This window comes from Spermophilus citellus (assembly GCF_964194105.1).
Source record: "Spermophilus citellus genome assembly, chromosome: 6".
Classification (NCBI taxonomy): Eukaryota; Metazoa; Chordata; class Mammalia; order Rodentia; family Sciuridae; genus Spermophilus; species Spermophilus citellus.
The window spans coordinates 32,819,406-32,824,620 of record NC_138187.1 but is presented as its reverse complement, the minus strand read 5'-3'; positions in this window follow the sequence as shown (position 1 = coordinate 32,824,620).

The window sequence follows — 5,215 nt, the reverse complement described above, 5'->3', positions numbered from 1 at the left end:
TATATAAATAATTTATATATTTTTATATTTATAATTTATAAAAATAATTTATATATATATATATATATATATATATATCTTTTTTTTTTTGAGATGGGGGTCTTGCTATGTTGCCCAGGCTGGACTATACTCTTGGGTTCAAAAGATCCCCGTACCTCAGCCTGAGATTTATATTATAACATTGTATTTTTATTTTAAGACTTAAATGTTTTTATCTTGAAAAAATTAGACTTACAAGAACTTTTGGATTTGAATAATAATCAGAGTTATGGTTCAGTTTTTCGGTGTTCATGTATGTCAGTTAAGACTGGAGTCGAAGCCAGGCACAGAAGCATATGCCTGTAATCCCAGCTACTCAGGAGGCTGAGGAAGCAAGATTACCAGTTTGAGGCCAGTCTAGGCAATTTAGTGAGATCCTGTCTCAAAATAAAAAAAAAAAAAAATGAAAAGGGCTGGGGATGTAGCTCAGTGGCAGAGCACCCCTGGTTCAATTCCTAATACCACACATACCAAATAGAGTAGGATATAAAACTTTTGAGGGCAGAACTTCATCTGTTTTAAGATTTTCTTCCAAATTGTAAATGTCAAATACTCCTGAAAACTGTTTAAAAAAAAATCAGTAATACCAGTGCAACCTGAATCTTGGTTGAAGTGCAAGAATTTTGCATTTTTGCCATTTTGAATGGCCCTCAGGCAAGTGGCCCCAGCCAGAACTCTGAGGGATACAGTGACAGGTTGTTAGTGTTCCCCACTGAGCAGAACCGCTGTCCCTAACACGCAGAGCTGGAGCTTCGTCAGCCCAGTGGGGTGAATCCTGACTCTGCCGTTACTCAGTGTTTATCTCTACCCATGGAACTTGGGTCCTTATCTTTAATACGGGTGCGCAGCCACCCATCTCAAAGAACGTCTAGCACTTGGCATCAGCTAATACTGAAGTCAATAATAATCCCCAATAATGTCATCTGAAACTTGTAAATTTTTAATCTCTAGACTGAAAGCTTGGAGGCTCCTCTGGAGGGTGGACTGCAATGACTATGAACTTGGTGAGCACCACAGCTGAGGAGTAACACTGAAAATGCAGATCAAGAAAATGCAATGTTGGGGCTGGGGATGTGGCTCAAGCGGTAGCGCGCTCGCCTGGCATGCGTGCGACCCGGGTTCGATCCTCAGCACCACATACCAACAAAGATGTTGTGTCCGCCGAGAACTAAAAAATAAATATTAAAAATTCTCTCTCTCTCTCTCTCTCTCTCCCCCCTCTCTCACTCTCTCTTTAAAAAAAAAAAAAAAAAAAAAAAGAAAATGCAATGTTTCACTTCATGAACACGGACAACCTGACCTTGTTTCTGGGCTCTGCTGAGTGAATGGAAGAATGGAAGGAGATAAGTATAAACCTCCCAGAGGTTGAAGGATTCATCTCCAGGGAAACTAACCAACATAAGACAGAAGATCTGCAGATATGTGTGTGTGTGCGCTCATGTGTGCATGTGGATGTGTTTGTGTGTGTATGTATATGATCAAACCCAGGCCCTTGCCCATGATAAGCATGTGCTCTAACACTTACTTGCACACTGCAGCCCAAGATCTGCAGATCTGATACTAGGATCACCGGTTGGAATGGCCAGGATCCTGCACAGTCACCCCACAGATGGCTGCCAATGTCTTCTCCCTCAATTCCAAACAGCCTGAGGACCTTTCTAAGATGAGCAGAGAGGCAAAGACCCCAGAAGTTGGGTGGAACCTTCTGCCATGAGCATGGCAAATTAAGAGCAAACCCAAACTTTTCAGAGGACCAATGCATGGATAAGCTAGGGTTGATCACCTCAGAGATGAGATCTTGCATTAACAAAAGAAAAGGCTTTACAAGGCAAATCTATGTAAACAAAATTCCTTAGATGAAGTGGCTGCAGAAATAAAAATCCCAGAAGGAGAGATAAGGCATGGGAGAAAGACACAGAAAGTGACGGACGATGATGGAAAATAGGCAAGAACAGGACCAGAGTTTTAAAGAATCATTTCAGGAAGGCCAGTGACAGAAGTTCCAGAAAAAAAAAAATCATGCTTTTTTAGAAGTACTGAAGGATGCAATTCTAGACCACAAGGCACATGCTTGGATGAATAGAAAACAGTTTTATACAGGCAACTGCAGCACATTTCAGAATACTAGAGACAGGATCTACAAACTGCAGTCGGTGGGACTGGGGACCGGGAGGGGCTCATACATAAATATTTGATGGTTTGAATAGAAATATTAGGTGGTTTGGTTTCACTGATCCCAACAGTGAAAATCAGAAAGTACTGAGCACTGTGTGCAACATTCTGAAGGCAATAATCTCTAGTCTAGAGCTGGAGGTCCAGCTGGATTATCAACCAAAGTATCAAAGTAAAATGCAGATGTTCCTTGGTCTCACTGAGGGATAGGTTCCAGAAACCTCCATGGATATATGAAATCCAGCGTGCTCCAGTTCCTTACTTAATACAGCATAGTATTTTCACAGTTCTCTGCATTATTTAAACCATCTCTAGATTATTTATAATGTAAACGCTGTGTAAACTGTTGCTATACTGTATTATTTAGGGAATAATGACAAGAAAAAAGTCTGTACATGTTCTGCACAGCTGAAATTTTTTTTCCCAAATATTTTCAACATGAGGTTGGTTGAATCTGAGGATGCAGAACATGCTTTCAGAGGAGTAATGGCTGAAACTTCACCTCCATGCACCCTCTGTATTAGAAGTTATCAGAGGATTCACACTGCTGATAGGGGAAAACAAGTCTGTGTTATAGTTTAAATCTGGAATGTCTCCAAAGGGTCCCTGAGTTGAAGGCTTGGTCCCCAGGGCTGTTGAGAAGTGATAGAGTTTTTAGGAGGTGGAACCTAGCAAAAGGAAGTTAGGTCATTGGGGGGGTGTGATCTTAGAGAGGATACTGGGACCCCCAGCTCCTTCTTTCTCTCTTTTCTTGCAGCCACCATGAATTCAGCTGCTTTCTCAGCCATGCATTTCCCCACATGATATACTGTGCCATTTGGGCCCAAAGGCAAGGGGGCCAAAGCAGCTAGAAACTGAAATCATAAGCCAAAATAAACCTGTTCTCCTTATAAGTTGATTAGCTCAGGTATTTTGTTACGGTGTTGGAAAGCTGGCTAGCACATCAAGAAAGAACGGATCCAGGAAACAGTGAAGGCAACCCCAGAGAAGTGAGAGGAGTACCCAGGATGGTGGAAAAGGGGATTTCAGGACAGCAGATGTGCTCCAAGGATTAGGGGTAATGACTCCAGGCTGTAGCAGAAGGGGGGGCAGGGCTCTGCTTTGGAGGTGAGTGACAAGGACATCAATGGATCACTGATATTCAGGAAGAGCTTTACACCTAGAGCAGAGAGTTTGGTTTTCCCTGCTAAATTCCAGGAAAACAAAGCACACAGGCAAAGATGTGTGTTTATTCTAAGGAAGACACAGTTCTGAATAGAATTTACATCATCGGGATAAAAACGAACATCAAACTAAGAAAAAGTAGGTGTTTATTATGGGAGAACAGGGAGGTGGGGGAAGAATGGGAATCTCTTCTACACATTTGTTTAAATGCAGTATAAGCATGTCATTTAGAAATATGAAAGCAAGTTCTAGAAGACATAGATCTGAGAGTGAGAAGTACTAGTCTCTAGGGACACACAACATGGAGAGGAGGTAGGAGAGGTAGGTGCTGCCCTCCTACCTTACATAGCTAATGATTTTAAAGCAAATCTGTAGATACTATCACAGACCACTTAAATTAGGAAAACAGCTTTAGAAGAAAGGCATGGTCTAAACAAAAATGTCAAAAGTTATAGTTGTCTTTCCTTACCTCTGGTTTTATTTTGCATGGTCTCAGTCACCCACAGGCAATAGTAGTCTGAAAATATTAAATGGGTCAGGCATGATGGAGTATACCTGTAATTCCAGGGACCCAGGAGGCTGAGGCAGGAGGCTCTCAAGTTCAAGGCCAGCCTCAGCAACTTAGTAACACCTTGTCTCAGAATAAAATAATAAAAATTAAAAAAAGGACTGGGGATGTAGTTCAGTGGTAAAACATTCCTGGATTCAACCCCCAGTACCCTTCCAAATAAATAAATAATAAAACGGAAAATTCCAGAAGTAAGCCATTCATAAGTTTTACTCAGCATGCTGAGTAATGGGATGAAATTTCTCCTCATCCTGCACCATTCCAGTTGGGAGTTGGATCATCCCTTTGTTCCATGTGGTCATGCTCTATACACTATCACCCTCTGGTCTCTAGTAGCCATCTAGGTTATCAGATCAACAGTGGGAATACCACAGTGCAGCGCTCGAATAACCCTGATCTTACTCAATAATGGCTCCAGAAGCCAAAAGTAATGTTGCTGGCAATTTGGGAATGCCACAGAAAAAGCTGTAAAGTGCCTTCTGTTTTTCTTAGTTGTAGTCGGACACAATACCTTTATTTATTTATTTCTATGTGGTGCTGAGGATCAAACCCAGTGCCTCACACATGCCAGAGAGCGCTCTACCACTGAGCCACAACCCCCGCCACAACCCCCCCCCCAACAAAGTGCCTTCTTTAAGTGAAAGTACAATAAGATTTGGGAGGGGGCAGGGATCACATTCACGTAAGTTTTATTACAATTGTTTTAGTTGATTATTTAGGAGTTAGCTTCTTACGATACCTAATTTCTGAATTAGACCTTACTACAGGTTTATATGTATAGGGAAAAAACATAGTATAGGGTTTGGTACTAGCGAGGGGGGGTCTCAGAATGTGCTTCCCTGCAGGTTAAGAAGGGATCACGACATGACTTTAGCCTCTGGGTGACCACAGAAATACATTTAATTTTTGAGACTGGGAACGTTTTCTTTTGATCAACCCCAAAGTCATAACACTGGAGTCACAGATCTGGAAGTTGAGCCCTAGAGGCACTACTAGGCCCAGTACCAAACAGTGACATTATAAATGGTGTTTTATTTTCCAATTGGAATCTATCTGAAGAGTATAGAGCCTTGTTGAGGTCTAGCGCGGGTCAGACATTATCCGTGACAATATGAAAGTAAAATATCATCTGAGAGAATCCAGGACAGAAAGGCAGAGTGGATGAAGGCTGAACCCTTTCACTACCATCAACTACTGTGGAATAACAAACCACCCTCAGATGATCAGCATTCGGTCACCAGTGCAAGGATGAGCTAAGCCATTCTTCTTAGC